This window comes from Eleutherodactylus coqui, chromosome 3, assembly GCF_035609145.1.
Source record: "Eleutherodactylus coqui strain aEleCoq1 chromosome 3, aEleCoq1.hap1, whole genome shotgun sequence".
NCBI classification, from domain to species: domain Eukaryota; kingdom Metazoa; phylum Chordata; class Amphibia; order Anura; family Eleutherodactylidae; genus Eleutherodactylus; species Eleutherodactylus coqui.
Genome location: NC_089839.1, coordinates 9,450,461 through 9,461,368, shown reverse-complemented (window position 1 = coordinate 9,461,368; position 10,908 = coordinate 9,450,461).

The window sequence follows — 10,908 nt, the reverse complement described above, 5'->3', positions numbered from 1 at the left end:
TCTGCTTCCATGTAATAAGAATTCAACAAACAGCAAGTGTCAGAAAGATCACATCAAGCCTTCCAAAATAGAAGCTAAATGTTAAAAGAGGCAGAGTCGGACCAGCCCATCAATAATGGACCCGAAAGGTCCAGCAGAAGACAACCCTATTTAACCACTCCAGGACTGCCGAATGACATAAACATCCTGAGGTCCTGAAGCCTAAATGGAGCCGGCTCGGGAGCCATGTAAGCTCCATACATGGTGTCTATCAGCTGGGTAACTGCCATGATCAAAGTTAGCTCGGATTGCTGCAGTTAACTGTTTAGGTGCCGCAGTCAAAGCTGTCTAAACAGTTAGCCACACCCCTTTAGCACCCCAACAGTGCAATGTGGGAGGGGAGTGCCAATGGGCTAGCATGGCACCCCGGGGCTTAGTGAAGGCTCCCAAGTTTGCCATGCATAGATGCCTATTAAACTCTGCCCGAGGCAGGGCTTGAAAGGCGACATCCAAAATCGCTACATACTGCAATACTTAAGTAATGCAGTATATAATACAAGCGATCAAATGATCACATGTTCAAGTCCCCTGCAAGGCGTAGCGATTCAGGCACTAAGGTGGAGCCTCAGGTTTAGCAGCCGCAGGACTGGAGAGTAGTCAGATGACAAGCCCGGAGTCGGCAACGGGTAATCACAGTACTCAGTACAAGGGATGAGGAGATAACGTAGCCAGGAGAGAAAGCCAGGAGTCAGCAATGGGTAATCACGGTATGTAGTACAAGGGATGAGATAGATAACTTAGTCAGGAGAGAAAGCCAGGAGTCAGCAATGGGTAATCACGGTATGTAGTACAAGGGATGAGGCAAATAATGTAGTCAGGAGAGAAAGCTAGGAGTCAGCAATGGGTAATCACGGTATGTAGTACAAGGGATAAGGTGGATAATGTAGTCAGGAGAAAAAACTAGGAGTCAGTGCAGTGGCCCAGAGTGAGAGTGTATTTGTTCCTGTGGTGTATTTATGTTTCTCTCATGTCACTTTTCAAAGTTGTGGATTGTGTAGTGTGATACATATTGACTCAGACAGGTCACAAAAGGGTTAATGTCTGGTGTCTAGTGTTGTATCAATCTAGTCTCGTTATGTGTATTGTCCTTCCTAACCTGCTGTGTGTGCATGTGATGTGAAGTGAGTCAAGGGAGTGGTAGTTGGGAGAAAGACGTGAAAGGAGGAGGTTGGAGATGCGATGGAGAAAAGGAGCTTTGTGAGGAGGTATGAGTCTTGGAGTTTACCCGTGCCATGTCCCGGGCACCCTCCCGCAACAATGGAAGGCATTTCCTTGGGAGAGATCGGGGAGCAGATCCTGTTTTCCTGGAGTCGGCGGTGGCATGTACATGGTTCCTCCAGATGTCTGCTTCACGAAGGAATGCACGTGAGAGAGACTGTATTACTGGAATTGGGGAGTATGATGTTATTTAAGAGAGGAACTGTACTGAGATGTGCTCCTAGTTTTGCAACGGGACCCCTCCAACAAAGGTCCCTCAGATAACTTAGACTGCGGATGCATCAAAGTAGAGAGAGTGACTTCTGGATACAAACTTAGTGTGGGAAAAATTAAAGAATAAGTGTTTGCATACTTTTGTTTAAGACCTTTGAAACCGTGTAATGGAACCGCACTGTTTGAATTAAGAGTAAAGAGAAAAACCGTGTGCCTCTGGTTTTGCAAAAATTTTTTGTTTGTCTGTGGACTTTGTTATTTGCACTGAACATTGGAAAGGGGCACTGGCATCACGAAGACAATCGGGTATTGAACGGTTCCCTTTACGGTGTTATTAACGGGACTCGTGAGTGTCTGGTTTAACCCCTTACCGCTCCAGGGCGTATGTTTACGTCCTGGGAGCGGGGTACTTCCTGCAACAGGGTGTAAACTTACGTCCTGTGGATAGCGCAAGATCACATATGATCCCGCGCCATCCCGCAGCGGGAGACGGCTGTCAGTCACAGCCGGCGTCCCGCTGCAACAGCGGGCGGGCAACGGAGATGCGACCCCCCCCCCTGCTGTTAACCCCTTCTTAGATCGCGGTAGGGAAAGAGTTCACAGAGGGAGTGCATGCTCCCTCTGTGTCTTCGGTCGACTCTCGCAATGTTATCGCGAGAGCCCGGCCTGTCGCTATGGCAACAGGACGCCAGGCACTGGCGTCCTGTGTTGCCAGTGCCTGAGAATGCTGTATAATATACAGCATTCTTTATCACAGGGATCATCAGGGCAGTGCTGTAAGTGCCCCAGGGGGACACAAAAGTTATAAAAAATAAATAAATTTAAAAAATGAAAAAAATATGTAAAAAAAAAGTTTAAAAAAACCCCTTTTTATGCTTTTTCTCAGATTAGCATAAAAAAAGGTAAAAAAAATTAAAACCTCACATATTTGGTATTGTCGCGTCCGTAACGACGCGTACAATAAGTTGCACATGCTTTTGACTGTGCACAGAAAAAAGTGTAAGAAAAAAAAAAGATTTCCAAAAAAAGGGGTTTTATTGCAGAAAAGGGGAAAAACCTAAAAAAAATGTAAGACTTTTGGTATGGTTGTAACCGTACCGACCTGCAGAAAAAAAGGATTGTCTTATTTATGCTGCATGATTAACGCTGTAAAAAAAAAAGAACATCTTTGGCAGAATTGATGCATTTTCTCTCCCTGCTATCATTAAAAAAAAAAAATTTAGTTTTACAATATAGTCAATGTACCGAAAAATGATGCTGATAAAAACTACAGTTCTCCTCACAAAAAACAAGCCCTTATACGGCCGTGTCGACGTAAAAATAAAAATATTATGACTTTTGATAAATGGAAAAGAAAATCCGCCAAAAATCGTTGCGTCCTTAAAGGGGTTGTCCCGCGCCGAAACGGGTTTTTTTTTTTCAACCCCCCCCCCGTTCGGCGCGAGACAACCCCGATGCAGGGACGTACAGAAAGCTTACCGGAGCGCTTACCTTAATCCCCGCGCTCCTGTGACTTCTATACTTACCTGTGAAGATGGCCGCCGGAATCCTCTTCCTCCGTGGACCGCAGCTCTTCTGTGCGGTCCATTGCCGATTCCAGCCTCCTGATTGGCTGGAATCGGCACACGTGACGGGGCGGAGCTACACGGAGCCTGCATTCTGCACGAGCGGCTCCATTGAAGAGAGCAGAAGACCAGGACTGCGCAAGCGCGGCTAATTTGGCCATCGGAGGGCGAAAATTAGTCGGCACCATGGAGACGAGGACGCTAGCAACGGAGCAGGTAAGTAAAAAACTTTTTATAACTTCTGTATGGCTCATAATTAATGCACAATGTATATTACAAAGTGCATTAATATGGCCATACAGAAGTGTATAGACCCACTTGCTGCCGCGGGACAACCCCTTTAAGCCCAAAATAGGCCATGTCGTTAAGGGGTTAACTATGCTTTGGGGAAAAGATGGTAGAGTCGCCCGTTACAAAAGTAAGTGTTCTTTCCCGCCATCTTCCCCAGCGCCATGGTTGGTACTGGACCACTGCATCAGCAACAGGTAATCTTGTAGCAGTAGCAGGCAGAAGGGGAGCTGGATCAAATGCTTTGGAGCAGAATAATCTTGTACTGAGGGAGTGTCAGGGCCAAGCCTTTATAGAGAGATAGAGGCGGGTCAGGACCAGGAGGCAGGAACGAGGTGAACAGGAACATAGAAACAAGGCTGGGGTTTGCAGGGGAATTTGTCCAAAGGCTTGGATGGCTCAACCGGGTGGCGCTGCAGGTCTAGGAATAGACGGTCCTGGGTTTGAGTCCTGATAGTAGTCCCCTTTTAGGATGGCCTCTGGATACCCTAGGGGCTGGCTTTCCTGGGTACCTGTAATGGAACTCGTTTGTGAGCATGAACATTGCTGGCCGGTACCTGTTTCCTCTGGGCCATACCCCTTCTATTTAACAAGGTACTGCAGGTACCTCTGTGGATTCTCATGTAAAGGACATTTGAAAGACTGGATGCAACTTCAGCCACCCGGCTTGGATGGCTCAACAGGGAGAGCCGCTGGTTTGGGAACAGGAAGTCCTGGGTTCAAATTGTAGAGGCCCGAAACACCTATTTCTGGCCCCTCCATAAATGTCATAAATATCTATAATGTGGATGCAAAGTGTCTTGTCTGCTGTTATGTGTATTGCACAGCATGCAAGAGGGATATGTCTGGGAAAGTATCAAACTCTGTCTCGTGATGCGATGTTTTCCTTCTATTTAAATATCCCAATATTTATCCCACACAATGAAAACCATTTTTAAAAGAAAGTAAGGATGGAATGCCAGAATTGCGATTTTTTTTTTTTAAATTTTTTTTTTTTTGGGGGGGGGGGGGGGAGAATCCCAGTTCCGCAAAAATTTGAGTTACAAGTGATTAAAAAGATGTATGGAACCAAATATAGCGATCATAAAAACTACAGCTCACAGAGCCTAATCTCCGAAAAAATAAAAAAGTTATGGTTCTCACGATTTGGCGACATAAGGTAATTTTTGTGAAAGAACATTAAAAAAACATATAAATTTGATATCCACATGATCATACTGACACATAGAACAAAGGTCACATGCCAGGAGAATTTTGAACTGGGACTATTAAAGGGGTTGTCCCGCGCCGAAACGGGTTTTTTTTTTTCAATAGCCCCCCCGTTTGGCGCGAGACAAACCCGATGCAGGGATAAAAAAAACAAACCGGGTAGTACTTACCCGAATCCCCGCGCTCCGGTGACTTCTTACTTACCTTGTGAAGATGGCCGCCGGGATCTTCACCCTCGGTGGACCGCAGGTCTTCTGTGCGGTCCATTGCCGATTCCAGCCTCCTGATTGGCTGGAATCGGCACACGTGACGGGGCGGAGCTACGAGGAGCCGCTCTCTGGCACGAGCGGCCCCGTTCAGAAGAGAGAAGACCGGACTGCGCAAGCGCGTCTAATCGGGCGATTAGATAATAATAATAATAATCTTTATTTGTATAGCGCCAACATATTCCGCAGCGCTTACATAGACAGGGGGATACAGAAAGACAAAATACAAACATTACAGAACCGCGGTTACATGTAGTAATCAGTTGATGGAAACAATAGGGGTGAGGGTCCTGCTCCAACGAGCTTACATACTACAAGTAATGGGGTGATACAGAGGGTAAAGGGGCTGGAGATGTATATGGTATGGCGAGGTGGAGAGTGAGGGATGCTATACACATAGACAATGGTCAGACATTTAGCCGTGTGACGGCAGAAACGGTGTGACTGCAGGAGCGGTTTATGATGGCTAGCAGGGATTGCAGTCAGTAGGTCAGGGAGCATGTTATCAGGGGGGTACAGAGGGGTTTGTTTAGGGAATGCAGTATGCCTCCCTGAAGAGGTGCGTTTTTAGAGCACGCCTGAAGTTCTGCGAGTCCTGGATTGCTCGGGTAGCCTTTGGTAGTGCGTTCCAGAGGACCGGTGCTGCTCTGGAGAAGTCTTGGAGGCGGGAATGAGAAGTTCGAATTAAAGGGGCGCTCAGTCTGGTTTCATTAGCAGAGCGGAGAGCCCGAGCTGGTTGATGGATTGAGATGAGGGAGGCGATATAGGGTGGCGCTGTACTGTGGAGGGCTTTGTGGATGAAGGTAGCGAGTTTGAATTGAATTCTGTATTTAACGGGCAGCCAGTGCAGTGACCGGCACAGGACAGAGGCGTCCGAGTAGCGGCTGGACAGGAACATGAGCCTGGCTGCCGCATTCAGGATGGACTGGAGAGGGTAGAGTCTGGTGCAGGGGAGGCCGATCAGCAACGAGTTGCAATAATCGAGCCGGGAGTGGATGAGGGCGACAATAAGCGTTTTTAACGTCTCCACAGTGAGAAAAGAGCGGATTCTTGCGATGTTCTTGAGGTGCAGCTGACATGTTCGGGCCAGAGATTGGATGTAGGGGGCAAAAGAGAGATCAGAGTCAAATATGACCCCAAGGCAGCGGGCGTGTTGTCTAGGAGTTATGGTGGCGCCACACACTGAGATGGAGATGTCAGGATGAGGTCGGTTAGTGGAGGGTGGAAATACCAGTAAGTCAGTTTTAGAGAGGTTTAGTTTTAGGTAGAGAGAGGACATGGTGTTAGAAACAGCGGACAGACAGTTAGTGATGTTTTGGAGGAAGGGTGCAGAGATGTCACGGGCAGAGGTGTATAGCTGGGTGTCATCAGCGTACAGGTGGTATTTGAGGCCAAAACTCCTGATGGTTTGTCCAATAGGGGCTGTGTAGATAGAGAAGAGAAGGGGGCCAAGGACCGAGCCCTGGGGGACCCCAACAGCAAGGGGAAGAGGAGGGGAGGTAGAGCCAGCAAAGGAGACACTGAAAGAGCGGTCAGATAGGTAAGAGGAGAACCAGGAGAGGGCAGTGTCCTTTAGGCCAATGGAGCGTAGCATACTGAGGAGGAGTTTGTGGTCAACAGTGTCAAACGCTGCAGAAAGGTCGAGGAGGATCAGTAGGGAGTAATCGCCCCTCGATTTGGCTGTCAGTAGGTCATTGGATACCCTAGTAAGGGCAGTTTCTGTCGAGTGTTGAGGTCGGAAGCCAGACTGTAGGGGGTCTAGGAGAGAGTTCTCTGATAAGTAGCTTACAAGGCGGAAGTAAACTAGGTGTTCTAGTAGTTTGGAGATGAAGGGGAGGTTTGAGATGGGTCTGTAGTTGGCAGCATCAGTCGCGTCCAGAGTCGGTTTCTTTAGCAGTGGGGATATGATGGCGTGTTTGAAAGAAGAGGGAAAGAGGTCAGAGAGAGGTTGAATATAGTGGTGAGATGGGAGATGACCACTGGGGAGAAGGAACGGAGGAGGTGTGAGGGGAGAGGGTCGCTAGTGCAGGTGGTGGGGCGAGCAGAGAAGAGCAATTTGGAGACTTCTTCCTCTGTCGCTGGTCTGAGTACAGACAGTGAGCAGGAGCTAGATGCAGTGCTGACAGGACTAGGGTCAGGGCTAGTCTGGGATTGGGAAGTTATTTCCTGACGGATGTCGTCTATTTTCTTTTTGAAGTAAGCAGCCAACTCTTCAGCACTGAGATCCGTCACTGGGGGCTGCGGTTTTGGGCTGAGAAGGGAGTGAAAAGTATCAAAGAGCCGTTTAGGGTTCTGCGATAATGAGGAGACTAGAGAGGTGAAGTAGACTTGTTTGGCATGGTGGAGGGCGAGGTTGTAGGTTCTGAGCATGAATTTGTAGTGGAGGAAGTCTGGTGCCGTTTGCGATTTCCTCCACAGCCGTTCAGCACTTCTAGAGCACCGCCGGATGAAGCGTGTATGAGGTGTGAGCCAGGGTTGCCGTGTTCTACATCGAATGGCTCGGGTTCTGGGGGGCGCTGCTTCATCCAGGGCATGTTTGAGAGCGGTGTTGTAGTGAGCGGCAGCCAGGTTGGGGCAGGAGAGGAGAGAGATGGGTGACAGAGAGGACTGTAGGGATTCAGCAAAGTCCTGGGTGTGAATGGCCTTAAGGTTCCTGTAGGTACTGTAGGTAGGTGGGTCTGGAGAGATGGTAGGGAGCGTGACAGAGAAAGAGAGGAAGTTATGATCTGAGAGCGGGAGAGGGGAGTTAATGAAGTTGGAAACAGAGCAGAGACGGAAGAAGACCAGATCAAGAGTGTTGCCATCCCTGTGAGTGGGAGAGGCTGTGAGTTGAGAGAGACCAAGGGAGGAGGTGAGCGAAAGAAGCTTAGAGGCAGATGGGGACATAGGGTCATTAGTGGGGATGTTAAAATCACCTAAGATGAGGGTTGGAATTTCATAGGATAGGAAGTGGGGGAGCCAGGCAGCAAAGTGGTCCAAAAACAGGCGAGGAGCACCTGGGGGGCGATAGATAACTGCTACTCGCATGGACAGTGGGCGGAAAAGCCGTAGCATATGTACCTCAAATGATGGAAAAGTGAGTGAGGGTACAGGGGGGGATGACCTGGTAGGTGCATTTCGGGGAAAGAAGAGCACCTACTCCTCCGCCACGCCTGTCATCTGGTCTCGGGGTATGGGAGAACTGCAGGCCATTGTAGGACAGTGCAGCAGGGGAGGCCGTGTCAGACTGCTGTATCCACGTTTCTGTGAGAGCTAGCAGGTTTAAAGATTTAGCAGTAAAAAAGTCATGGATGGTGGGGAGTTTATTACATGCTGACTGGCAGTTCCAGAGCGCACATTTAAAGGAGTCAGGGGAGGCTATGCATGGGCTATCAGTTGGGCTTGGGGATTTTCTTAGTGAGTCAGGTAGGGGGTGATAGCTAGGAGCAGTGGAGGGTGGGCCAGGATTGGGAGAGATATCCCCAGCAGCTAGTAGCAGCAGGATAGAGAGGGTTAGCAGATGGCTAGGAGATTTATGAGGGCGGCTGTTATTTTTGTTAGTGGCACTAGGGGGTTTGAGGCTAAGCAAGAAGGTAAAGAGTGCATGAGAGCTGTGCATAGGCGAGGACAGGAGAGAGGGGCTAATGTGTATAGAGTGCCCCAGAGGTGGGCACTTGAAAGAAGTTCTGAAACTGAGAGCAAGAATGAGAACAGAGGTGACAGCATTAGCGATAGCTTTGAAGTGCAAAGTATTTAGGCAGAGTTTGTGGCCTACCTGTCTCCTACCATGTCAAACTGCCATGGTCAAACTGTCTCATACTTTCTACAGCATACTTCATAACAGCATTATATTCGCGTGGCAGCCACCCGCGTGGCATGCATGCTTACACTGATATTATAGTAAAAGTTTAAGGTATGACTAGGAAACAGCTGGGAGTGGCTAATCAGGTTCCAATTGACTGGCCAGCTGACTTTAGCATTGCAAACCTAATGACCAAAAGGGGGGGGGGGGGGGTGAAATTTATTGCTCTCCTTAGATAAGGAAAGCATCTCAGCAAGGATGGGTGAAAGATGCCATTTGGGGGAGGTGGATGGCAGAAATGACTAAAAGTAAAGTTTCATTTACCGATGCAAACAGATGCAATGCAAAATACACAATTCACAGCAAGCAAGCAGCACAGAGGATTTAAGCAGAGGGAGATAGCAGTTCAGCTTGGAGTAGGATGATGCAGAAATGAACGATTAGATGCTGAAGATTAGACGGCACCATGGAACGGGGACGCTAGCAACGGAACAGGTAAGTGAATAACTTCTGTATGGCTCATAATTAATGCACAATGTATATTACAAAGTGCATTAATATGGCCATACAGAAGTGCATAGACCCACTTGCTGCCGCGGGACAACCCCTTTAAGGTATGCTTTTAGCAACTCGCAAACTAAAATAAGTGTGTAAAACAGAGAACTATCACTATTGTAGCTCTGGTCTTGGCTTGCATTAGTAAGATCTGATGACAGGTTCCCTTTAATTTTTTTGTTCTCTAGCTGTCATTGGTTTAACCAGCTTTAAACTTGGTGACAGGTTGCCTTTAAGGGTATATGTCAGACCAGAATATTCTCCATAGGGATACCCATGTACTGTATATACAGCTGTAGGGTTCTAGCCCCTCACCAGTATGAGAGGCCTGTGATGTAGGTCAGGAAGGATACTGTTTCTTCTTGTGGAGACTGAAGATTATGCATAAAGAGACATAAAGATCATGCAGTGTTCCTCTGGAAAATTTGGTATGCTAATGGGAGATGGTACAATGCCTCTGCAGCGCCACCTATTGGAAGTTAGCTTCCCTATAAATATGAAGGTAATAGGAATCCACGGCCCTACGATAGAGGTAAGTGACCAAAAAATGAGTCCATGTTGGCCAACTATGAAAATCATTCAAAGATCAACAGTTTGGTAGACATCAATCTACGAAGTTCCCTCATATTATGCACCAGTAAACTTAAAGAACGCTAAAACGTTCTATAAATTTAAGATACCGTATTCATCAAACCCTAGAGAACAGGGGATATTGTTATTTGGTAACAAAATAGGTACAAGACTTACAACTTGTGCCTTAATAACCATGGAAGTTGTGGACTGTAGAAGACTCTATGGTAAGATGACCAGATATGGACATCTCAATGAACTCCACAGATTTTAATAGTTGGAGGAAGTTGGTGAAAAATAAGATGAAAGTAATAAAAACCATTTCATATACTGATGGCACTAAACTCAAATGTTGAAAATGATGACTACCTAAGATTCCTCAAATCAGTTACATTGATCGGCAGCGCCCATTGAAATCTATCTTATCACTCTTCACACCTATTAGGGAGCCTTTGATCTCTGTTGGCAAAAAAACTTTTTAGAAGGCTAAGGAATGCAAGAGAAATGGCTAACTCCTTGACAAATCTTCCACTTGAGAACCAAATGACCAGATTGAAGCACTAGAAATTCAGGGTTATTACAAATGATCTTGAAACCCTCATGACACTTGGGTACCTACATTTGATATCAATTGAAATAGAAATCCAAAAATTTTCATATAGCAAAACCATCTAAAAGTAAGCTTGTCCTTGTTGCCCATAGCAACCAATCATATTTCACTTTAATTTCTCAAGCTGCTGAGGTAAAATGAAAGCTGCGCTGTGATTGGTTGCTATGAGCAACAAGGACCGTCTTACTGATAGTCAATTTTGCAAAATAAGGCTCAAAAAGTTTTATTCTGCCGTCGTTATTGCTAGGAAATTATGAGATGAAATGGCTGCCAACAAAGACAGGAGAGTGTTTTGTGTCCTTGATTTTCACATCTACCAGTCTGTTGTTGTTGTGCAATGCCATTTTTGAACAAAGCTTAGTGAAGATTCACCCAATGGGCGCACAATTTATAAGTAGCACTCCAATTTTAAGGAAAAAAGGTTGCACCAGTAAGCGAAAATTAGACAGCCGTCTGCTAGTAGGCATGGAAGCAGCAGAGAGTCTCCATGGAAGTTCCACACAAAGAACCCCTATGAACCCACCCTCAGAGAAAGCAGAGAATTGGATGTCCCGCAGTCAACCATGTGGAAAATTTTGCACAATTGTTTGCGAT